This window comes from Pholcus phalangioides, unplaced genomic scaffold (genome assembly GCF_987345545.1).
Source record: "Pholcus phalangioides strain wild (caught in Gottingen) unplaced genomic scaffold, Ppha-v1.0 ptg000004l_1, whole genome shotgun sequence".
Classification (NCBI taxonomy): Eukaryota; Metazoa; Arthropoda; class Arachnida; order Araneae; family Pholcidae; genus Pholcus; species Pholcus phalangioides.
In genome coordinates this window covers 53,430,445-53,457,528 of record NW_028301597.1, presented here as the reverse complement: position 1 = coordinate 53,457,528, position 27,084 = coordinate 53,430,445, and the positions used below count along the sequence as shown (strand labels likewise).

At 35.5% G+C, this 27,084-nt stretch overlaps 1 long non-coding RNA gene and 1 pseudogene across 3 annotated transcripts in view; one reads left to right on the top strand and one right to left on the bottom strand.

The window, feature by feature from the left end:
* LOC149087846 (uncharacterized) overlaps window positions 1–27,084 on the top strand; it is a 45,285-nt gene that overhangs the window by 9,616 nt on the left and 8,585 nt on the right. For all 3 annotated transcript variants that reach the window (XR_016192552.1, XR_016192553.1, XR_016192551.1), the window contains 3 exons: window positions 2,682–2,883; window positions 3,375–3,423; window positions 5,403–5,704. This is a non-coding gene — a long non-coding RNA (uncharacterized LOC149087846). The remainder of the gene's footprint in view (window positions 1–2,681; window positions 2,884–3,374; window positions 3,424–5,402; window positions 5,705–27,084) is intronic.
* LOC149087847 (uncharacterized) lies at window positions 12,030–16,371 on the bottom strand (annotated as a pseudogene).

Sequence of the window (27,084 nt, the reverse complement as noted above, 5' to 3'; positions counted from 1 at the left end):
CACTTTTATTTTCTCAAAAATTAAATACAAAATGTGATAGGTGACCCAGAAACTCTAACCTTTGAAAAACGTCCACCCCATGACCAAACTTTAAAAACATGCCCCCTGTTGTAGTTTAAAATTTGGTCAGATAAAATTATTAAAATCTGGTCTGACAACACACTGGACTTGCTCAGCTGTATATTATATCATCATAATGGTTTTTCTTTTATTTCCAAGTTTTTTGCTGAAATTGAATAGTAATTTGATGTTGGTATATATAAATCTCACATTTATGCGGGGCGCGGTAGCCCGGTCGATAAGATGCTCGCCTAAAGTACCAAAGGATGTTTAGAGGTGTCGCGAGTTCGATACCCAGTTCGTCCTTGTCAGAAAACTTTCCTGACACAGGGGTACAACAAAAAAACGGCGACTTGACCGCAGCAAAAATTGCTACCGCACGGAGTCCCCCATCGAGGGGTTAGCGCACCAACCTCTTGATGAGTATGAAAAACAAGCCTGCCGTTCGGAATCGGCAATAAATTGTAGGTCCCGGTCTAATTAGCCCTCGTGTGCAGAAAATGACCGTGATGCGACAAAAATGATCACATTTATGCCTCTCACATTAGTGATCCAGAGTGGAATGGGGGGGGGGGGAGGGTAAGTAGAGGCTGGAAACAAAAACAATATAGGAAGATAATGGTTCTGTCCTATAAAATACAGAATATAGGCCTATTGTCTTATAACAACCTTTAATTATACTAAAGTGCCCCTTTTATGATACATCTCCCTAGATCTGTGCCTTGCAGTGATTTTAATGATCTGTACTACTTTAATTTTGTATTTAATGAAAATATGACATGATGGAGAATGTAGTAAAGGGTTTAAATTGAATAGATTTGATTGGATATTGATTTTTTTGACACCAGGACCATCTAGGTCAAATTGCACCAAAACAAATGTCCATATAAAATTAATACAAAACTTGTTCTTGTCATGTTAAAAGGTAAAAGTATGATTTACGTTTCATGCAATGACATCGATTGTAAAAACTATAATTTGTCATATAAATCAATGGCTTTGATTAATTTAAAAACGTGAGATGCATCGCAATGGTCATTTAAAATATAGAGAAGTGAAAGATGACTATGACCAAAACCGGTCGTAAAATGATGACAATGGTGTGAACTAAAAAAAGCCTGAGCTATGGCGAATGAACTTTGACAATGTGAGCACTCTGGTTGACTCTCTCTTGATAAAAGATAAGATTGCGTGAGGCGACTGTGCCCTATACGCAACCAGGTGAAATTGAATAGATAACTTAGAAATTCAATTTAAACCTTTTAACTCAGAAAAATTTACTTTAAATCATAGTTTCAATTCTGTTTCATTGCTTGAGTTTTTGGAAGACGTAAAAGTGGACAAATTAGCTTAAATTATTTTTTCATTATTAATTTAAATGATTGATGAAAACTTTTTTTATATTTTGAATCATATCTCCATCTCCTATAACTTGTTGTTGATATAGATGGGAAAAAAAACAAAATTATTTATGATGATGACTTAGGGGTCATTCAAGTATTACGTCAGCATCGAGGGGGGGGGGGTGGAGGTTTCGGATTTGTTGATTTTTTATGACAAGAGGGGGGGGGGTTGAAGGTTGCTTACGTCATCAACCACCCTTTTTGAATATATGAAATATTTTAAGCTGCTGACAAGGGGGGGGGGGAGGGGGTCAAAAATGGTTTAAAATCTGCTTACGTAATACTTGAATGGCCCCTTAACACAGTGTACATATAACAGAGAAAAATCGGGTACTAAAGACATAATGTGAATATTAAGTCGTTTTGCAAAAGTCAAATCCAAAATTGTTGATTAAGCATTAAAAGTAAACTTTGCAATAAGCTCAAAAGTGTTATCAGATTCAATCTGGAAAAAAATATATTTCCCAAATGACCGTAACAGAGTGGACATTTTAAAATGGGAAAATTTTTGGGACACGAACAAAAAACGTTTTTCATAAGAAAAAAATTTTTTTTTCTAAATTTTATTGTCAGTTTTATTCATCTATGGCACATATATAAAATGTGATTCCAAGTTTTTTGAAAAAAATTCCAGAGAGATTTGCGCCAAGTCTCTTTGTTTAACACTTTTTTGAAGCTGAGATAGCCAAAATTTTGAGGTTTTGCTACAAACAATGATTTTTTAATAAAATCAGACACCATCTAAAACAAATTAAGAAGTACCCCATGAGAGAATTAAATGAAGAACTAGAAAAAAAATTAAAATCACTACCAGAGTGCTCTAAAAAAAAGTCTGGAGAGAGAAACAGTTTGTACACTTTTTTTTGGGAATGACCCATACTAAAAACATGTTGGGGTAAATCTCTAGGAAGCTATCCATACTTAGATAAGACAACCATAAATATTTTTAAGGGCATTGTATAATATTTTATCATGTATACATAGTTTTTAGTTTTTATTATTGCATTTTTTAATTGGGTTGCTGTATTTTAGAAATATATGACAACCATATTTATTATGGGCATCTTTTTCCCAACCACCTTGTTGGGTATTTTGTCTGTTGTGGCCTTGTATTTGTAAAAATCCTAGCTTAGATAAATTACAAATAAGTATTTTTTCCCCATATGATCTTTCTCGCAAGTAAAACTAACATCCTATGCATTTTTTTTTGCTTTTCAGATAATCTGAGTGGTTAGTAATCAGAGGTGAGCTGGATTCTGGTGACCTTGATTAATGAGTCTATTGTAAATGTAAAAATTATAGGAGAAAGAATGTTCTGAAAGAACAAGTTAGCAAGATGATACCCTACAATTATGAGCCAGAAAATATTCCAAAAGAATTTTAACTTGTGTAGAACAGTGTGTATTCACTGATAAAACAGGTTTGTAATTAGTATTATTTTTTACTTAAATTTTTATCCCTGATAAAAATATCTGAAAACCATGACTAGTGGAGCTGGAGTTCCAATGAGTTGTGATAACTCATCACACACTATTCTCTATTATTCTGCTGATTCTAGAGCAAGAGTGTGATATGCCATGATTTATATAATAACTTCCTACCAATAAGTAGGGTTTCCAAATTTGTGACATTTTGAAGCCCTCGGGAACGGGAAATAAAATTTCTTGAGAATTGTTGAAATCACTTACTTACACTGGAACCCCATTTATATGACTCCTTCCGTTTTTACGACGTTTTTCAGCCTCGCTTACTCTATACTTTTTAAACTTAAAATATTTCCTTTATATGCCACACAACGTCAATTGCACTATGTTTTCACGACACTAATCCCAAATTTTATAATTGATTAATATAATAATTTATAATATTAATTAATTTTTGTTCAGAAACTGAATTTTTTTATCTTTACAGTGTGTCTTTCGCAGAATCTGAGGGGGCACAAGGCTACCCTGAAGATGAGGTAAGATGATGCGAATGTTTACTATTATTCAGGAAAAATGTCCTTGCCTCACATTTCTATGTACATATATCAAGTTCTTTTTTATTAATGCAGCTTTCTGCAATTGCATGTCACAATAAAATTTAGATTGTGTAATAGCGTTAAAAAAATTAATTATAAATAAGTTCTTCTTGTAATGCACACAAAAATATTTTCAGTTTACTGATATATATTTATAAGTTGATAGTAGAGAAAATATTTTTGTGTTTGCATTGTAAGATGAAATTATGCAATGAAAAGAAGTTCATGCAATTACACACATTCAAAATATTATTGTCGAATCCACTGAGTGGGAAAAGTTTCACTAACAAGAAAAGCTATTCATAAATATGCATAGAGATGCAAGGCGAGAATATTCTCCTGGATGTTAAAATTGAATAATTTAGACTGTTTGTTCTAAAAAAGTACTTTCATTTACATTATGAAATATTATTCAATTTGGGTGCCTAAAACATAAAAAGAATACAACTTTTTGTTCGAGAATATTCTCTGTAATTGTGGGAGGTCACATTTGCTTTTTGTTATGAAGCTTTTTGGAAACTTTTGAACAATTTTCATGAAGTGCTTAAAAAATGTAGAATATTTTTCTTGACGAGAATAATCTCCAAAATAATATTTGAGAATTTCATATCTATTCAAGAATGTGTTTGGAATATTAATCATTAATATTTATCAAATGCATTTCATAATTTATTCTAGACAGAGTTGGCAAGGTTTTGTACAGTACGGTAAAAACCATGGTATTTACCGTGGTTTTTACCGTACAGTCCAAAACCTCCTATTTATAACTATAAGTGAAAAACTTTGCAATTTGATGAAGAGTCAACTTCTATAATCAAATAACAAACTTTATATTATATAAATTATATTATATTATTAAAATTACATAAACTATAATAAAATTTTGAAATTCAAAGCAGTATGTGCAAAGGGTTATATGACTGATATCAGGTTATCAAACTATTGAAAACTGAACTGTCTTGAGGTTAAATATTAGATTTATGGAAAAATGAAAGATACAAGAATGGGATAGAAATTTGTCACATGAAAATTAGAAAAAAGCAATAGATATGACTACAGAATGAAATTGAACTTACGTAATAATCGAACACTAATAATCAAGCGCAGCTGCGTCTTTTAACATTTGATAACACATAACTAATTTAGCTGCTGTATCTGTGCCAAGATGATTTCTAAGATAACAAAATTTGAAAATATTCTTTCAATTTATACATAACTTGGGGGACACGAAAATATGGCAAGGTTTTGGACAGTACTGTAAATACCGTTGTTTTTACCGTACTGTCCACAACCCTTCTGTCCAAAATTGTCTAAACTTTACAATTTGATAAAGTAACTTCTATAATCAAATAATAAACTTTATACTATATAAATTATATTATTAATTACATTAAATATAGTAAAATTTTGTGATTCAAAACAGTATATGTGTAGAGGTATCACTGATAACAGGTTATCAAGCTATGTATTGTACTTGAAAGCTGAACTGCTTGAGGTTAAATATGAGATTTATTGAAACATGGAAGATATATATATATATATATATGTACACAAGAATGGCTTAAAAATATTGCATGATAATTAGAAAAATGCAAGAGTGCATTCTCTCTTAATCTACTGAGACTACAGAATAAAATTAAATTTATGTAATAAATGAACACTAAGGCCCTCCGCACATGGAGCAATTACTGGCCGAGTGAGTCAAGCGGCGAGTCACAAGAGATCGTGGCAAATTTCCAACGATACGGGTAATTATACGATTCATACGATTGGCATCTGCCAATGGCCCGATTTTTTGCGCCAGCGAACTTGATTATTTTTCGCCTTCGTACCTGTGCTCTTCCTACTTCCCCGCTACTTCTTCCACCCGTTCCCTGCCTTGCAGTATTGTTTTTTGTTTTCATATACTTTTATTATAGGTGTTAAAATATGGAAAGTTCCAGTGACGAGGAGGCCATCGTCATGTTGTATTTCCACAAAAAAACTGCAAAAAAAAAGAAAAAAAAAGAAAGCATTGGATTCATCCCTACATTGAAAGAAACCTTCACAACAGGCTGTTTGTGGCGGCGAGAGAGCTGTAGGAAAACGATGCAAAATTTATGTCATTTTATAGAATGTCCAAGGAGACATATAATGAGCTGGTAACAATAATTTCGCCAAAACAAAATACCAACATGAGATAATGTGTTAGTGCAGAGGAAAGACTTCTAATCACATTGAGGTAAGTTTATGTTTTTCTCATATTTCTTCACGTATCAAAATTTGAACAATGTAATGAAACCACAAATTTATTTAAACATGAATTTATTAATTTAAAAAATGGTATAAAAAAACACATAAAAAGTCAGTAATACAATATTTCAACAAGGGGCAAATAAATATGACTGTGATAAATTAAAAGGCTGGTGACAGGAAATTAAAATAAATTATACATTACACAAAGTGGGAAAAATATTGATACATGATATTGATATAAGTCAATAAAATTCTCGAATTGATATAAAACTTTCTCCAAGGAGCAGCTAGATACCTGCATTGGAAAATTGTGAAAAAAATGCACAATCTAATATTACAGATGTATAGGTGAGTAGCCCAAAATTAAGCATTCTAAAAGCTGTTGAGGTCCATGAACCACATTGTACTCAACCTCCAACCATTCCAACATTTCTTTTGCTCAGCTTTGCCAAACTTCTTACAGTAGCCTATCATTTAAGTCTGGCCATATTTAGCGGCGATTTATGTAAAATTTTAGATTTGTTTAGAGAATGTACACACACAGCAGATGGAAAAACCAATAATATTCAGATCATACTAATTTCTAGCAAGGTAAGCCAACTTAAATTAGCTTCATTTTAGTCATGGATAAATAACCAATAGTAAATTCAAATCACCTATTTATTTTCATTTAAACATCACACATTTAAATGCCAATAACCTAGTGATGTAGTTGCCGTATAAGAAAAATTGAAAAATTTCTAGATAAAAGAAATTTAGAAGAATTGGTAAATATGTCAGACTGGAACCTTATCCCCAGATACAGTGCAGAAGTTATACAATTACATTGGCATATATAATTCATGTTAAATAGGTCAAAAATTAAATCCTATTTCTGCATCTTCTGACTGTTTTAAATATAGTTTGTTTTTCCTCACACCTATAGTCGAATGGAGAAACTCTCTCCCCTCAACTATCATTGATCACAATCAAACACATTCTTTGTATCGGTCTCGACAAACAATATTGTATGAGTAAATGTAAAGAATTTCACCATTTCTTTATTTTTTCAACTACAATCTCTCATTATTATCTATGCATATCATTTCCTCAATAACCTCACAGTCTATAAATCGAGTTTATTACACTGCTGATGTATTCCAAAAACATAGAAATTTTAGTATTCATTACACATCTTTCACGTTCTTTGTGAACATCGAACTTGAATATTAACATAGTTATTTTAAACTTCTGGTCCTACATTGCAGCCAGTTCTGTGAAGTTTTTAAAGTGACACTTTCCCAAGATTGCACAATCTTCCAATCCTAATTTTTCACCTTCGTGAGTTAACGCAAAAGGGAAGGTCTAACCACCCCTATGAGCCAATATAATAGTGTTATTTTGCAGTAAAAAACGTAACCTCTCCCCCCCCCCCAAGGAAATATTAAATTTTGAAACGCCCCTCTCCCCCTCAGAGAAAATCCTGCCTATGCCTATGATCACATTCACCTCTTTGACGTAGTCTTGTCTGTTCTTTCTGTGATTGATAAATGTCAATGCTGTGTTCAGAAAAGTGGTCTTGTAGCGAAACTGTGTGGATCACAGAATGCCCACTTACATGGGTTGCATATACGATGCAGTTCATTGGAAAATTCTGTCGCTCTCAAAATAATGAAAGAAAGTACGATGAAACTTATGAAACAGCCGTTCGGTATTCCGAAAAAAAGACAGTTTGTGAAGTTGATCACTGAATAGAAGTTGGGCGATTGTAGAAAGAAGAATAAGGTGGAAAGCGTATGGTGTGCAAAAATTTTGGATTTCATTGTCACAAAAGAAAAAATCTCATGCTCAATATATTTTACAATGCTCAAGAAACAGGTGCATATACCTTTGGGCAGAGCATTGAATACCAGATTATCCTATCAATTCTTGGATCTGTATTATCAGAGATCTGTTCTTTCCTCGTAGTGAGTGCTACACTCAATGAAAAGTAAAAGACTTGTATTCGTTCTTTCCTCGCATTATTTTATTCCCTATGTCTGCGTGCTAAAAAGTAAAGAAAGCTCCCACAAAGCAAAAACTTTCACGTCCTGTTTCTATTCAGTAAAGATCATTGTTGATCTGTTGTATTTATCCTGTGCCATGGGCAAAAATGTTTTAACTGTCTTATCAGCTAGGATAAATTGTATAGCATTAGTCTTTGTCATCTTATTTACAATTTTTTTTAACCTGATAATGTCACACCTGAATAGGAAATTCGATTGAGCTGGGAAGGCATTTATACTGACATGTTAATGCATTCAAATAAAACGAATAAAAACTTGTTTTTTTTTCTTCAACTCTTACGGCCTAAGTTTGAAAGGAAAAACAGCTTGACAAATGTTACGGGCTACGGATCAGTCTGGATTACAGATAAGTCTGGATACAATTTTTTTTTGGAAGAGACTCTCTGAACACTCCCTCTTTTCAATCCCACCAGTGTCTCTTTTTACCCCCTCCCCAAAGGTAGGTTTTGCGGACGCCCATGGAAGAAAGCAAGCAGTTCATTCAAAATTAGTTCTTAAGTCAGCCACCTCGTTGGGCAGTTTGCCTGTTGTGGCGTTGTATTTGTATTTGGATATAATAACCCTAGCGTAAATTGGTTGTAGGTTGTATTGACCAGAGCTGATCATAACTGAACGAGGCAGAATTAAATTCTAGGAAGAATTTCAAGAAAAAGGCAAGAATTTCTCATTTGGTGCCCATGAAGTTATCTGTATCCGCCCATTAGTATAAGCCTCTTATCATCGTGGCTTGTTATAGCCAACACCAGAGGTAAACACAAATAAGCATTTGGTTGTTTCAAACAATGCTTGTCCCGTGATCTCACACATTCCTACTTTCCCACCTATTTCCTTTCTCCTCGCTCTTCTTTTCAACTGTTTGAGCCATGTGTTTTTCACAATGGTTTTTGATGATTCAGTATAACATTCATGCTATTTGACAGGTTACAGTTAGTGAGTAAAAGCAAACCCCCATAAGTACAATTATACTGGCTCTATTGAGTGAAGATGAATTCGATGAGAGAAGTTAATATCAAGTTCGGAGAACGATTGCTCGTTTTCATCAGTTTCATCCGAATCTTAGGATAAACTCCAGAGTGTAAGAGACTAGTGCAGTCGTGTTGTAATGAAAATTCCACCACCTCGAGTACGCCATTTTGTGGGAACCCAGGCATACAGGTCCCACTATACAACGTTTCAAATTCATTCAACTAGTTAAATCTTTTTTTTTTTATGAACCAGTTATTGAAAACATTTTAATGTAGATCAATGACTTTGCTACAGAATATATTCAACAAAATAATGTGGCACCAAAATCAAAGCGTGTTAGTCCGACACACGAACAATCCACAAAAAAATTCCAAGTGCTATATTTACAGAGATATTCGAAAAATGGAGGCAATTTGGGGAAGAATAGAGTTAAAAGCGTGTAAAACTGTTTTCCCGCATTTAACGCTGTTCTTTTCCCAAATTTCCTCCGTTTTTCGAATTTGAATACCTCTGTGAATATAGCATTTAAAACCATGGAATTTTTTTTGTTGGCATCAGGAGAGACAGGGCAACAACTTTCTAATTGAAAGCATGGAGGACGGTATAAAAATTTAAGTTTTTTTATTTTGCTACACACTGTATTTTCAGTCTCAAAACTAGTACAGGGAAAATTTTTAAACTGAAATCATACCTCTAAGATGGACGGTTGATCAGATAAGGGCAGAGCTAGTACTTACAGACAGGACCGTAACTAGAATTTTTGCCACCTGGAGCAACATTATTTTGCCACCGCCACAACTTTAAAATTCCATATACTTTTTTTTACAGGAGCTCTTTGTTACCACCTAAAACTGTCTCCCCCTAAATTTTTCCGCCCAGGCAGTTCACCCCCGCACCCCTCTAGTTCCTACCCTGCTTACAGGACACCTAGTATAAAGAGTTGATGAAAACTAACTTCATGGTTCATACAACATTTCCTAAACAAAAAGTAAGGAGTTTTTAAGGAGTCATGGCAAACTTAATAATTTACGAGTTTTACAGTGAAAAAAATAGAGGAAGCACAAATGCAAACTTGTTTTGAATCTGCCACACAAACTTTCCTTCATCTCAAAAATATAGGAGCAGAGTGGTTTACACATTACAACTTTTTCTTTTTGCTACCCAGCATTGTAAGAGTTCATCTTATATATAAATGTGAAAGTATGTATGTATGCTCTTTATACAAATCTACAGTTTTAGACCGATCGTCGCCAGATTTTGCATATATACCAAACAGGTCCGGGATTGAACCGTAGGCTACTTTAAAAGTTCGTCACAGCTGGGCAAATGCCCGAAATGGGCGAAAACTGTCGGGCAACAATGGTTTTGGGGCCTCAACAATCACTTTCGGATCGTTTACTTTGGTTACCGTGGTTCCCAACAATGCGCTTCAGACGTGTATATGTCTTTACAATGGTTTGTCACATCTTTAACGCTGCCATCATTACAGTTTATTTCTTTATAATGGTTTGGCTCTTTTCCAATACTCCCAGTAATTGAAGAAAACCCTGGAAGCGCCAGATATTTTTGCTTGCATGTATACAGGGTGTCCTGTAAGTGCTAATGTGGCCTTTATCTCATCAACCACCCATCGTTGAGGTATAGTTTCAATTTAAAAAGTACTTAAAAGGAGTTTGAATAATATTTGCTGCAGAAGCTGGACATATGACGTCACTAACAACAGAGAACAACAACTATGACGATAAAACAGGGAATAAAAATGTTCAACGCCAGCTGATGAACTCAATGCTTGCCTCAAATCATCAGCACTCTACTTCACCAAACACTAACTCTGGCCATATCGCTACATTGCAATTTACTGCCATTAGTGAGATGGGTTGGAAGTGAAGGTGCTGTCTATCGGTGGTCGCCTCGAGTTTGTTAGGACATCAGCACTCTGGCACGAAGCTAAAAAATTATCATTATCCACCAACATGCGAGTTCAACTGCAAAATGACTCAGCACTGCTATCATTTTCACATCAGTTGATCAAACTTGGCAATGGAAGAATTCCCGTAGACCCAAGCACTGGACTGATAACGTTCCCAAATGGATTTTGCCAGTTATTATATATATAAACTCAGTTCAAGAAATTGCAGACAAAGTCTTCCCAAACATTCAACAAAATCCCCAAAACCATGAGTGGCTTTGTGAGAAAGCGATTCTGGCATCGAAAAATGACAGTGTGAACAAGATCAACGGAAAAATCCTAAAAATTATTCCGGGAGACTTCACATCTTAAAAATCGGTTGACACAGACACAGCACAGACAGTTCTGTATCCTGCAGAATTTCTGAACTCTTTGGATATTCCGGGTGTGCCACCACACAATTTGACCCTCAAAGTCGGAGCACCTGTAATGCTTTTAAGAAATTTGGAGACACTGATACTCTGCTATGGCAACAGACTCTGCGTGAAGAAATTGCACAATTGCATCATTGAAGCAACGATCCTAACTGGATGTGACAAAGAAAAAGAAGTCTTCATTCCACGTATCCCAATCATCATCGAAGAAATGCCATTCACTTTCAAGCGATTACAGTTCCCGATTCGTTTAGCTTTTGCCATGACAATCAACAAAGCGCAAGGCCAGTCGTTAGCAATGGCAGGTATCAACTTACTTGAGTCCTGTTTTTCACACGGATACCTTTTCGTCGCCTGTTCGCGTGTTGGTAATCCCGAAAATTTGTGCATCTACACACCAGGTGGAAAAAGAAAAAATATTGTGTATCCACAAGCGATTGCCTGAAGATTTTAATTAAAATATTTAAATATAAAAGTAATTTTCTCTTACTTGATGCAGAAATTTTTTTGATTAAGAAGTAATTAATAAGCTATACATATATAAATTTTTTACGGGGCGGGCAACGTCGCCGGGTATCAGCTAGTAAAATAATAAAATCCACATACAGATAGTCCATACTTTTATATTGTCACCGAAGTGTTATAAAACCTTCAAGTTTTGGTCAAAAGTGTAACTCATTACAGCGTCACACGAATTATAAAAATTCCAGTTACTCATTCATTCCCCTCAATCATTCAAAATAAAAAACCAAAGCTGAAAAGGATTTCCTTTACAAAATTATATTTGTCGCAACTATGTATTCACCACTCTTGGTGAAAGTGGATCAATACATACACAAAAGAAAAGTTGTACTATTATGATCTGTTCAGAGTAAAAAAACTTTGTTAAACTTTTATTTATAAAACTAGGTATAACATGAAATCCAAAACTCAAAGGTTTTGGTGAATTTCCACATGTAGTGGCACAATTTTGTGACAGGAATTAGAACTTATCTAGGTCCTTCTTTTTTATTTCAATTTGATTGTCAATTTCTTTGACAATGAATAATTCTTCTTTTACTGTTTTTCTCAATATATTGGACTTCAAAAACAAGGAAAAGTCTTTTTTTGATTCCCCTTTCTCTGCCAGCATGTCCACTTCTTTTTCATTCTTCAAAATGTTTCCTTCAATACACTGTTTTTTTTCTTTAAATTTGCAATATCTTCTTCAACACATTTTCTCTTTTCCCTCATTTCTGATGATTGTTTTTGCTGTTTTTGACTTTCTAGGTATTGGGTGTATTTTTGTCTGGCAGACGATGCAGAGAGCCTCAATTGCTTTGTGATGGGAACATTTAGAACCCCACCACACAACCTTATGTGATCATACACCAGTCTTTGTGCAATATATGATTCCTCTTTTAAATTCTCAACTTCAATGGCTTTATTCACTGAAAAACCTCGTTCCACAGATGCTTGTCCATGGGACAAGATCAAAACAACTTTGAATACACTCCAAAGCCTATCATATTTTTTTTCACTCAAGTATGAGAAGAGAAAACTGTCCAATGACATAGTTCTTGGATCGAACGTTTCAAATGCAAACCGATTTTTTTCACAACTTGTAGGAAATCCTCATACTGGTTAAGAATTTCATCTCCATCTTCATTGGATATTTGTTTTTTTTTCGACAAATAAGATAGCACTCTTCTGAACTTTGTTTTTGCATTTTCTTGGTATGTCACAATGTATCTTGGGTCTAAACATGATGAATTTCGTACCAACACATAATTTATGGGGCATTTCTCCATAAGTGCCTGAACGAATTTTATTATGAATGTTTGGCATTCATTTTTTAATGTAAGGTGATCTTTATCTGTCACTTTTTTTTGGAACATTTTCTCTTTAAGTACCTGGTCCCCAATAAATCAAAAACTAACATTATGTTTTGGTGAATGTAAGCTTTCATCATTGAAGTCAAATTTACAGAGATTTTCCACTGTTTTGATTGCTTCAATGCTGTCATTCTTCATTATTCTAAAGAGCTTAAGGCACTGTTTTATCATTTTCATTGTGTCTTCAGCAAAAAAAGGCAGCAAGGGTTTATCACTCTGGTAAGCAATCAAGAATGGTTGCAAAATATTTGAAATAGATAAGAACACATTAAATTTGATCAAAATAGCACAATCTTTTGAGGCTTCTGAGATGATTGAGAAGGACTTGCATGTCACTTTAAGAAATGTTCTGTTTTCAACTTTTTTTATGTAAGTCACAATATCTTCCCAAATTTAAATTGCTCTCTCAATCGTTGGACAATTTTCAAGCCATCTGATATGGCAAAACTTCCTGGGAAGTTTTTTTGTCTTGCTGATACTGAGAAAATCCTCCCTCCTTGCAGGGGAATCCTTAAAAATCCAGTATAAACTGCTCAATATAGATGATATATTCCAGTTAGTTGCACATGCTCCTTTCATAAAAGCGTTGTTTAATATATGGAGGCCACAACTTCCGATAATCACACATTGTATTCCATATTCTTTTTGCAAGTCATGCTGCAAATTTTCAAAGAATTTCCAGTTCACTGATGGCCCATCCATTGAGATTTGCAACAGTTTTGACAAATCCAATTTTCTAGTAGCTTCATAAAAAGAAGAGAGGAGATCATCAGCCTTTGAGTGGCCCAAGAATGCAGAGGTTAAATACTGAGTCCTGACTTTATCATCACCTGAGCTCCAATATCTGACGTACATGTCCATTTGTTTTTTTTTGGTTTTTACTATTAAGACTTTCATCAAAAAGAAGAGTATACTTCTCCAGTGCATTAAGCTGTTCTAAAAACATTGCTTGGTAGTGTGGTGCTAATCCAAAGTGACACAAGTAGGCAGCTTTCCTCTCTCCACAGCTAAATTTTTTTGCTATTTCGCTGTCAGGAAACATTTCTTGAAAGAGCTTTGAAGTATCTTCACAAGATTTGTACGAGTAATGATGTTTAACACATTTCAATACCCAAAGAATTTCAGCATCCAGTACTTCTTTCTTTGTTACGAATGAATTCACAGTGTTTTCAGATGTTGGGAGTTCCCCAGAAGAACAAGATGGTACATTTGATGAACATGCTGGGCTTTGTAAGTAATTTGTCATTGTCCCTGCAGACTGCAACTTATTGGTGACAAAACTTTTATGTTTAGCTCCTGAAAAAGAATAAAACACATTAATAAGAAATAAACCTCAAGATATTTCAAAGAAAAACAAGATACAATAAGAATTTCTTTTCTAAAAGCATTATCTGAAAATTAAATTTGACAGTAGAATTGTATCTTTTAATTTCATCTATTTCTCACAATTTTGCAAATCACAAAAACAGCTTCATAACTAAAAAAAAATTTATTCGAATTATAATTTCCTGTTAGATATGCAATTCAGCAAAAGCAACTTGGGGGGGGGGGGGGTCATGTATTCTTTCCCTTTGAGGCGTAGCTATGAAAAATTTATTCCTAGATTAGGAACCTCTATCAAACGTGGCCAAGTTTGGAATCCAGAAATTTTTGGGGTGGTACCCCGTCGGGAGGAGCGGGGGGAAGCCGCCACGATCATAGGCCCCACGAAAAAAATTTTCTTGAGGGAAAAAAAGTAAAAAAAAAAAATTCCCAGTCAAAGGAAAAGTGCCCCCCCCCCCTCCAAGGCAGGCCCTGCATAGCCCTTGAGCAGAATATAATATTGCAAGTCATTTGCATCCCTTCTTGAAAATCAACTACTTCTGATATGAAATTATATAAACAAAGACCATCATAATCCATCAACTTTTTGATAAGAGGCAACTGTATGTAATTTGTAATTTTTATGCCATCTGGAACTGACGCAGATCTAGAGGGGCGGCGACACGGATCTAGGAGGGGGCGCCTCCCAAGCGCCGCGAATAATAAGGAAAAAAAAAATTGTTCTGTCCCGTAAAATACGGGACGATCATTTGATCATTTTTGTCGCACCGCGGTCATTTTTCTGCACACGAGGGCTAATTAGACCGGGACCTACAATTTATTGCCGATTCCGAACGGCAGGCTTATTTTTTTTTTATACTCATCGAGAGGTTGGTGTGCTAACCCCTCGATGGGAGACTCCCTGCGGTACCAATTTTTTGCTGCGGTCAAGTCGCCGTTTTTTTTTTTTTGTTGTACCCCTGTGTCAGGAAAGTTTTCTGACAAGGACGAACCGGGTATCGAACTCGCGACACCTCTAAACATCCTTTGGTACTTTAGGCAAGTATCTTATCGACCTGGGCTACCGCGCCCGAAATTGATCATGACAACATATATAATTTGATAACAATTTTTTTAATGTAAAAAAACATTTTTTTCAATTAAAATTTCGAAAGAAAATAATTTTTTTACGAAATTCATCACGAAACATATAAAGTTTTTTTTTTAAAAATGTTTAAAAAAAAAATTTCGTCTGGGTGGACGGGGGGGGGGGGCAGTGCTGACGAAATTTTGCTGACAAGGGGTGGTCAGAGTTTTGCTCACAGGGGATCAAAAATGGCTACAAATTCACTGACGTAATACTTTAATGGCCCCCTTATTCTTCATACACGTGAGAGCACGTTTTGATTGGTTAGCACAAGCGGAAGATGGCATGCTTAATGTCTTTTTTTGCGAGCGCAAAATATGCACGTAAAACGATAATTGTTTGCGGAAACTCAAAAAACTAATGTCGGAAAATACGGAATTCCGCAAAAATACGCAGAAATCACGTCTGTACATGTGGTTTATTCCACATCATTTTACAAATATTTAGCTTTACACAAATGCAGAATAATAATTAATTCCATCAATCAAATAACAGTAGATTATAATAGACTGCAGAGATTTAATAAATAGCTATCAAGGGAAAAGATGCAGAAGGATTGAAAAGCGATCCTCACGAATCAAATTACGCACCTCTTTTTAGACTTCGCTTCTTTTACAAAATTTATCTTGCCAAATTATTAATTTTAAATTTGATCATTTTTGGCGCACCATGGGCATTTTATGCGCAGAAAGACCGAAACCTATAGTTTAGAACCGAATTCGAACGGCTACTATTTCATTATTCAACGGAAGGTTCTTACTACATGTACAGCCGGCTAAATAACATATTTCATTAATTGCTGCTCAATGAATTGCACACAGAGACTATTTCTAAAAATAGTCTATTCAACTAAAATCACTGAAGCACGCGATTTCTATAAAAAATGTTTTCTTTGACAATCTTAATCTTAAAAAGTAAACAAAAAATGAAATTAAGACTTACCTTTCATATGCTTTCTAACAGCGGATTCACCCATGTTGGATACGACAAATATTTTGTTGCAAATTTCGCTTTAAAGCGGTCGCTATCTTGCAGCAGCCATTCTTTATACTCAATTTTTTGCAACCAAGTTTTATTAAATGTACACTTTCCACCAGGCATATTTGAAAACAAAACCTGAGTTGAGATCCGGTATAAAAAGAAAAACTACATACATAAATCAAAGCAGGACATCACTCAGAAAGCTGACCTCCTTGACCTGAGTGGGTAGGATTGTTAATGACCCTCCACACACACAGCCACATTGGATGTTATAATTCCCCTTCCCTGTTTCCAGGTTTCTTATTACAAAAGATTTTTTTTTTCTTTTCTCCCTTTCTTTTTATTTGGGGAGGGGACCCTTATCTCATTTTTCTAAAGGTCCCTACACACGCTCAGTTATACCTGCGCAGTTATGCCTGTACAGGCCAACTGTGCAGGCATAACTGAGTGTGTGTAGGGGCCGTCAGTTGACCTGCACAGGCGACCTGAAGGGAATGGTTTTTCGATTCGGTATAACTGTACAGTTATGCCTGCGCAGGTATAACTGACCGTGTGTATGGGCTATCAGGTATAACTGCGCAGTTATTTTTTCCCGCTTTTTTACTACCGCCCTACTTTCTTCCCTCTTCTTTTTTACTAATAATGTAATAGAACAATAATAACTGAATAACTTGTTTTGGAGAGAGATTGCATTTAATTAGAAGAAAATTTTCTAATGGCGTAATTTGCACGATATTTTCTTACAATTTCATTTCGAATGAAAAAATCTAAATAAAATTTTAGAAATATTTCGACCATTGCTAAAATTCGCAATTTTGTTTCTGAAATCACTCTTTTCAATAAATTTGCCCGAAATTATGCACCGAAACATACAAACTCTGTATTCAGATTATGTGCTATGACTATTAATTGTTTATTGATTATTTAGAGAAGAGGAGGTTGACCAGGGTTCTTGGAGATTTTAGGGGCCCCGTATATAACGTCAGATTATTTTAGTATTCTTTCACATGTAGTTCCTTTAGAAATCAAGATTCCTAGAAATCAAGCAGATGTTTATACGAGTCAGTTAATGTTTGCAATTGTTTGCAATTTCAAACGCAGGATTCCCACTTCTTTCTTGACAGAAAACCAGCAAAGCATCAACAGGACAAAAATCACCGCAATTTATTATTTTCTTTTACATGTAGTTCTTAATGAATCTCATTGAATTTGTTTTTTGAACACATCTCGTCAGATTGCAAGGAATTTCAACTTTCAGCTCAAACATTGAAAGAAAAAATTCAGATGAAATTACTCTAGTTTTAAACGTAAGAAAACAATCGAAAAATTCTGAGAGCGATACGATTGATAATAAAATTGTATCATATATTGAGTAATACTATTCATATACATACCATAAGTCAATTTCGAATTGACTTGAATTAATCTTAAGAGGTGGCGCGAAAAATGCAATGTTTTCTTTCAAAAAAAAAAAACACTTCGTGAGTTACCATAAAAATTTTCCAAGTCAAATTTTTTTTTTTTAAATCGACGCTATCGCGGGAAAAAAATGCTATCATACGATGCTGAAGGAGCATGTATCCCCTATCTGTATATTCAGAGGAGAAACGATGCTTGTTTTCGTAGATACAGTTGACGCTCGTTACAACAACCTCCCGTTATAGCAATCATTCCCGTTATAGCAATCATTCTATTACAGCGACTGGTAGGATAAGCGTCAAATGTTTTCCTAGAACTACGATGATATGTTTTACTTATATAAGGACCCTCCCAATCAAGCCCGACCACACCCTCAAGTCTCCCCCTCTCACTACGACCTTGCCCCAAATATAACGTCCCTTCTCGACGGGACGAAGGGGTCGTTATATCGGGCGTCGACTGTAATACCAAAATTTCTCTTTTATTGCTTATATTGTCGTAATCACTGTAGATATGGATAGCATCCTTGATAAGCATGAGTAGGCAGTAGTGCCTCTTACTTAAGTCATAACAATCGGTCAATATGAGAGGTTTTAGTAGCATCAAAATTTTGAAGGAAAAAAATACATTATTGTACTTTATATGATGTAGATTCAACATCTTCCATTACAGCAGTATTCCTCAAAGTGTGCGTCGCGGCTCTTGGGCGTCACCCCCGTGCCCCTCCCCACCCACATTCTGCCGCAGGGCATAGAGGCTATTTTCTTTGCCGGGCCGCCACTGTAGTGAATTTTTTAACGTGGGAAAAAGAATTATGGGAATCGTCTCGGGCTCTGAAACCAGAATCCTGATCCCAGCCTCACCTTTTGGGGGGTGAGGGGGTGATTTATGAATAATGACATATTAATGGAGTCACCGAAGTTAGTAGCTTTGAGTAGGTATCTTGATCCATTCTGAGAAAATTTTGCCAATCTTTTGGTGCAAATCTCAATTCCTGTAATAATTTAACGTGCGAATATTGTTGCCTTTTTTTAACCAATCTTTGCACCACGTTACCCGTTTTTTTTTCTCTTTTTTTGAGTTAATGACTTTCAGTGCCATAACCAATCCAACTACACCCAAAGCATCATCATCTGTGAAAATCATACTAGAAAATTCCGAACTTTATAGACTATGAAAAAATCCGAACTGATCAAAAGACCGCGAAGACAGAGATCGAAGAGTGAAAATATCCCCACAGATTGCCTAGAACCGGTTCCAGAAGCTTCGCCTGCACAGGTATAACTGAATGGTGTGGATGCATCGAACCGTTCAGTTATGCCTGTACAGGTATAACTGTGCAGGCATAACTGAACGTGTGTAGGGCCCTTTAGCAACACTATTGGGATCTCCATGGGGAATGCCTATTCTAAGAAGGATCATTCATTCCTTCAGAGAAAAAAAAAACCTTTTTAGGAGTGGCTATAAAAAGTAAGGAGTTATAAGGGCCCTTCCACAGGGAAATAAAAAGTAAGGACTTTTTAAGGAGTTTGTAAGGATGTGCGACCCCTGAACTTGCATATAGAAAATAATTGGGCCAGCTTAAGACAAACATTTCACAAAACTTTGTTGAAGACAAAACTATCCACGAAAAAATTATTTTATTTGTATGGTAACTAATCAACTGCTAATTATTAATATTTTTTTTAAACTTCATTAAAATGTTTTGAAATGTAGCGTACATATATGAATATTCGTATCATCGCATACTGAATACCAACAGATAAATTAATAGACTGACATTTATCCAGTAAACATTGAATGTCCACAATGTGTGTCATACAATAGAAATTGATTTTATATTGAGTATTCATGAAACTTTCGATTCAATAACCGTAAATTCCGGTAAGGATGTATAAGCCACATCTAGAAAAGAAAAAAAAGTTTTTGTGGAAAAATACCATCGTCGAAGCCTCAAGTAAGACGCACATAATTTTCGTCAAAGAATTTAAAAAAAATGATTATAATTGTTCGTACGTTTCCACTTACGTTCTGTGATTTCTTTATTAATTTTTTTTACCATTACTTCATTAAAAAAATTAATTAGTAAACATTTACTAAAAACAACGTTTTTCAGAAGTGAAAATTTATAGAAGTTTTCATTATTACCAATGGAATACTCGAGATTTTCATGTAATAATAATTATTTATGATTATCTTTCAATTAAAATAATGATCTTTTTGCATGAATCCAAAAATATAAAAAAATTGGTGAAAATGAAAATTTCTAATTTTTCTCCAAGAAATCAGGGAAAACTGATTTCCTAGGTTTCATAAAAATTTAAACACTCAGTGAGGCCATTGTGGCTAATCTACAATAGGTCTATTCATGTTGTTGAGGTATTGTTGCGATGGGAGGATCCCCAATCACCGAAAATCCGGCTACCTGCTGGTGAGAATGGGGGAAAGCATCGTCTTTTCTGAACAGGCTCTGCTCATTTTCAAAGGATTTATCTGAATATGCGTAACTGTCGAAGGGTTAACAAAAATTATAAACAATATATACACATTGAAATAATAAAACCAGTGAAATCAATGTATTTCTTGACAAATTCAAATCAAATGAGATAAAACCTCTTGATCGTTTAAAATCTCTATGGATTTCATTATCAAAAGATTGAAATTGAATAAAAGGTCTAACATGAGAAAGACCCAAAAAAGAACCGAAATTGGGTCTTTTCCGTCCTACATGTTCTTATTTAATTTCATCCTATGATGACAAAACCCATAGAATTTTAAAATAGTCCCCAAGTTTTATCTCGCTTTGCATTTGTTGAGAAATACATTGACTGAATAAATTGTAATAATAAAATTAATTCCACTGGTTGGACATGAGCCTGTGTGGCATCGAAGGGACTGTTTCCAAGTATATTTGTCTATCAACAAAAGAGACCGTCTCTTGAATGTTCGAACCTGTACATTAGTCATAAGCCCCAGATCTGGTAAGATGCAGCCTACGAACTGATGCATAGACTCTTTTAGTGCGTCTACAGGAGGTGAAGCAGAGACAGCAGTCATTTTCGTCTTTTTCATGCTGAAATATTCTGTGAAGGCTTCATCCGCATTGCTGGTATTGCAGCCCTTCCTTTTCCGGAGAATGCCTCTGGATTGTGTATCAGGCAAAGCTGAAGTTGATGGAGGGGGATTAGGTGGAGAGTCTGGGACTTCTGTCTCTGTAGATCCCAAAAATTTGTCATCAATTGGCACTTGAGAGCTTTCTGGTATGTCAAAATTTTGTGATTGGTCCATCGGAACTGATGGAAAATTTCCACTTGGTGCACCTGCAGTCTTCACAAAAGGCAGGGTGAACTGCATTGCCTCATTCAGATAATATGGTTTTTTGGTTCTTGACCCAGAACCGCTAGCAGGAGGTCTCAGCTTTCTCACAAAAGTTGTCCTCAAGTTCTTCCACTTGTCTTTGCAGTCATGCACTGCAAAATAAAAGTACAAAACATTAACACAGAAGGCCTAGGATGCATTCCAAGTTATAAAGTACTCACAGTCAAACCCTGTTATAGCACCAACCCCGCAAGACAAATGGTGGTGTTACATTTTAAAAGTGAGGTGAAATAATATCATTTTTTCAGTTTTTGAGAAATTCAACAAACTGACGAAAATAATTTTGTTCTCGATTTTCACAGGTATCTGGCTGCAGGATGTTCCTTTGTCTCCCTTGGTCTGTACTTTGCTCGAGGGGGGACCACAGTTGGGCGCATTGTAGCTGAGACTACAAAGACGTTGTGGGACGAACTAAACAAACAATATTTAGCAAAACCTGACATGCAGCGATGGAGACAAATTTCAGAATGCTTTTTGTCATTGTGGAACCTGCCAAATTGTATAGGTGCAGTGGATGGAAAACACATCACTATAGAGAAGCTTCCAAACACAGGTTCAACTAATTTCAACTATAAATCCTATCACTCCATCATACTGTTAGCCAGCTGTGATGCAGATGGCTTATTCACGATGGTAGAGGCTGGCTATGCGGGTAGAAATAGCGATGGCGGCATATTTCAAGCGTCTGCCATGAGATATTGGTTAGTGAATTCGCAACAGGAGATTCCTGCCTCCCTCCAGACTGCCATGTGACGAAAATGGTAGCATTTTTCCTCAGTACTTTGTGGCTGATGAGGCATTCCCATTGTCAACAAATTTAATGCGTCCATACTCTAAAAGAATCTCTGACAATGGGAAGAGAGTATTTAATTATAGATTGAGCAGAGGGAGAAAAACAATTGAATGCGCCTTTGGCATGATGGCTGAAAAGTTCCAAGTATTGAGTACACCAATACGGTGCCGCAGCAATGCTAAAGTTGTGAATATAGTGAAGAGTGTGTGCATGCTACACAATTTCATTCAGTTAAAAGAGGGGTATAAATATACCCCCCCCCCCCCCACACACACACAATTTGAAGAAGCTACTGAAGCACATGCGATATTTACCTCATCATCGCCGCCAAGTGTTGTCCGAAATTACTTATATTATTTTTTGAGTCCTCGGGGGTCAGTGCCTTGGCAATGGAATTATTGTATATAATTTGTTTCTTTATGATACTCATGGCATAAGGCAGGGTAACTATAAACATCTGATAAAAGATCTTCAACAAAACTTGAAAATACAACCAATAACCGTATCATTGTGTGTGTGGTTGAATTCACTCAAACAGTTGTATTATTGGTTTCAATAAACTTTTATATTGTTGTCACAACCTAAATACATATGAAATGTAAATACTGTACATATTGTGATGCATATCCTTATAGTCTATATTTTCCTCACCTTGCTAATGAATGTTTGAAATACCAATGCATACTACTTATAAAAATATAATTTACTGCATTACGTAGCTGAATTCTTGGGGAAAGTGGAACTTTTTTATCAATTTGTAACAAAAAGGTTTTTCTCGTGTCTGTTATAAGAAAAAAAAAACACTCTAGATCATTTACACACATCCACAGAATACACAAAATGCCTTCCATTACGATTATGGATGGAGTGGTTTTTGTTATCTGGCTTGCACTGAATAAAAAATGGTTATATACTATGTGTATGCCTTTAGGGGCGGGACACAAGACATTTATGAATACGATAAATTTATTATTGTTAATACAATTGAGCTGGTATTTCATAAACTGGTGAGATCATGTTATTTCAGCAAATTTAGGAGAGAAAGAAAAGTCAAAAAAGTTGCAGGGTATTGAATCCACCTTCTCTCTCTCCGGGCGAGCACTCTAGACAACAAAGGCAACAATTCTCAATCTTTGACTTTCCATGAATGGTCCTGTTCAGAGCACACAAGCTGTAAAGAAATATTGAGAATAGCTGCCTTTGTAGTCTAGTGGTCTATGGCGTTCACCTGGAAAATGAGGACATCGGTTCAATTCCCCACAAGGTCAGTTGACTATTCTCTTTCTTAAATTCATGTTTGCATCAACTAGCAGTAAAAATAGATTTGAGCATGCCTGCAGCTTGTTGGAAATGTTTGTAATCAAAATAAACACTACAGAAACATTTGTTTGATGTCTGAAAACACCCGTGTTGGGGTTTTTTTTGTCAATTTCATCTGTCAGTGTTAAAAAATTATAAAGTACTTATAAAGGATCACAGCTCAAATTTCAAGCAGCAATGCACCGCTATAGAAAATCGTTTAAAACTTCATTCTGTGTTAATTTCTTTTACCTGACAATTTGGGTGATTCGATTAGAATCATACTTCTTTTCAGATCACTCGAAACACCAATCACTCACTCTGCAATCGCTGTGCGTAAAAATCGCCAAGCAATCGCGTCGTTGGCGGTCTCCAACTTACTTAGTTGAGAAGTGAGGGGGAGAGAGAGGGAAAAAAGAATTGTAGTTCGCTCGCCCAGTAATCCCTCTGTGTGCGGAGGGCCTAATAATCAAGCTCAGCTGCACCTATTAACATTCGATTACACATAACTAATTTAGCTGCCCTATTTGTGCCAAGACGATTTCTAAGTTTAGTGTGTATCAGTCCAAAATTTGAAAATATTCTTTCAATTGATGTAGAACTTGCGGGACATGAAAGTAAAAAAACAATTTGTTGAAGACAGTCTTTTGAAAAGCCTTCTTCTTCCAGTGTTTTTCTGACTGCTGTCCACCATGTGATAAGATTGATACTTCTCCCAGATGGCGTGAAGTAGGTTGGAGGAAACGGTGCAGCTTCAGCTTCGTATGCAATCAACAGGGAAATGCTGTCAGGATACTTCTCTATTAGTCATAAACGAGCTGCTTCTTTTTGAGTGTTAGACAGACCTTCTCCTTCATTTTGGATTCAGCAAGTAAGCAAGGAAATGAAAAGGTTGCAGTGCTTGATTCATTCGTTTTACTATTTCGTTGATTCGAGACTGTAAGCATTCTTCTTTTAACAACATGAGCCATGTATGGCAGGCTTCATAAATAGTTGAACTGTCCTTTTGTAAACGGTCTAATGAATCAGTAACTAGCTTAAGCTGGTGGAAAGTATCCTTTGCCTGTTTACATAAATTATAATCATTTATGAGAGCAGCTATATCTGCATCAATTTTTTCTTCATATTCTTCGAGAATTTTTTGATATGCTGTTCGGTTACGCAAAAACTCTCAATACAAGTCATCTGGCTTTTCCATCTAGTATCTCCTGACAACTGAGGTTTCAGTGAGTTTGGAATTTCTCCGAGCAATGCACTTGGCGATTCCGAAAAAACTTCTCAACTCTAACAAATGTTCTTTAAAACTGATACTGGCATAATATCTTGCCCCAATGAGTTCAAGTAATGAGCATTGCAACCATATAACAACAAGCTGTTATCCTCAGACAGGAGTTCCTTTGCTTTCTCCATGACTCTGACATTTTCGGTGACTACCGCCTTTCCATCACAATTATTTTCTATCTTTGCTTTTTCAATAGATGATTGCAAGATATCTTTGTGATAGTGTGCATTTTTAGTACGAGTTCCTGCTTCCACTGAATCCAGAAAATAAGCTTTTTCCTCACTCTGAATACAAGTTGCTATTACTGAGTCTATGAATATTACTCCACCCATCTTCAATTAGAATAACTTGTTTGTCATCCACAATTCTTTTGGTTTTATTTTTTACCTCAGCTGTAATGGTGTCTAAAAGTTGTCCTACTAATGCCTTACGACTTGGGGAGTTATATCCAGGACGCAAAGATGTGATCAACTCCCTAAAAGTTGGGTGCTCAGCTATGGAGAATGAAGGGTAATTAGCATAAAAAAAATTTTGCTACCAGTAAATCCAAATTTTCTGCAGTTCTGTGATTTGTTTTTAAAACATGCGAGTCTAAAGATAGCTGAATTTTCATCTTCTTTGGTGGTGCCACAACTATATTTTCACTCGCTTCTTTTTGCACTTCAAGGTCAGCTAATCCATCACAATTCATAGTTTCCATGTTGCTTGAATTTTTATTCTCACATACCTTTTCAGTTTCGCAGTTAAAAATGTGTTTCCTCAATCTATCCGCTTTTCCACAGTTCTTGCATTTGGCATATTTTCCATTACTTCCTGATTTCCCATCATTGTCTACTTTCAAAAAATTTTGCCACACACTGTCTGATGGTCTGCCACCTTTGTTCATTTTTTATTTCAAATTTGAGGTGGATTTTTAATCACAGCAACTCTGCTTTTCCCCTCAGATTTTAAGCTAACAAATTGACAAAATGGCTGAACATAAAAAACAAATGGTTGTGCCAGATAATAGAGCAATGCATAGTTTCAGTGTTTAAGGGGGAAAAAATGAATAAAGGGATGAGATAAAAAATTACCAATCATCAGTCCCTTCTCAAAGCCATACCGACAGCATTGCCTTGATTGGTGAAATCTGTATGCCAGGCATGCTATCTTTAATATCATTGGTCAAGTTTAAAATAAATAAAGAATACCAGGTACTTTATTTTTCTATAACAAGTTTCTCCAAATTAATAAAAAAAATAGTGCTTTTTGAAACCTTTCTCCTAATCATTATTTATTTTCTTTTTTAAATTTAGAAATGCCTTAGTAGTAAATATGCTTTTCTAGTTTGATTGAGATTTTACAGTTTGGTATTTATTCAATGAAGCTTCTAGAGAAAGCTACATAAGTGTAATAATTGAAATTTAAAAAATTTTTTTGGTTGTTAGTCTTTTATCATCCTATAGGTGTAATCAGTGTTTGTGAAATTATGTTGTTCTTATCAATATATTAATGCGACCCTTCCTGCCAACTACGTGGAGGGTAGGCTGACAGTGCTTTACCCATTTTAATGTGTTATTCAATTACATGAATTAACATAGAGCTTTCTTAGTTAAATTTTTTTTTTATTTTTTGCTAAAGAACAAGGGGTCCGAGCCCTGCTGAAGCAACGTTTAAAAAGTTTATATAAAATGTCTGTATACAATGTTTGTGTGCAATGTTTACGTGGCATAAAATTGGGCCTATGGCCCCCCCCCCCATCATCAAAGGTGAAGTCGACTGATCTAATGTATATATGAATTGACATCATCATCGTGCCGCCCCCCAGCAATAATGACCATGTCCCCCCCCCCAGACTTTCAAGTCTATCTCTGCCTATGCCCCCTCCACCAATATTTGTCACCTAGTCCAAACAATAGCTTTTGTATCCCGCCCATGTGCTGAGCCCAAGCCAAGCCATTTGTTTTTAGAATTTTGACAGAGATCGTTCAAATTATACAATTACGTGTGAAATGAAAACATGGCTAACCATGTGAAAACATTCACATTATAGGCGTCAACTTCAATCCGCTTCACGGGCCAGAGCCATTTGTGTGACAATTGTGACAGATTGATGAAATTATACAATTATGTTTGAAACAAAAACATTGCAAACTGTGTAAACATTCACATTATAGGCATGAACTTGTATCCATTCCGTGGGCCGGAGCCACTTCTTTGAGAATTTTGACGATTGGTCAGCATAAAATAAAGTTGGAACAAAAAAAAAACCCACACCGTTTAAACATTCACAGCAATGGTGAAAACTTGCATCCTTCGCCGAAATTGTAATGGAAGCTTATGGGAACATTAGGTTTGAGTTCCACCCTGTGACATTATGGCACTTCCAGATATTTTTTGTACGCTTTGATAATATAGCTAAGAAATAAGCGCAAACTTGTATCACCCCACCAATGTTTGTTATGATCTCCATGTGTATCTACGTAAATACACTGCTGGCCACCCAAATTGCAACACCAAGAAAGACAAGAGATATCGCAACAATATTTATTTTGTAG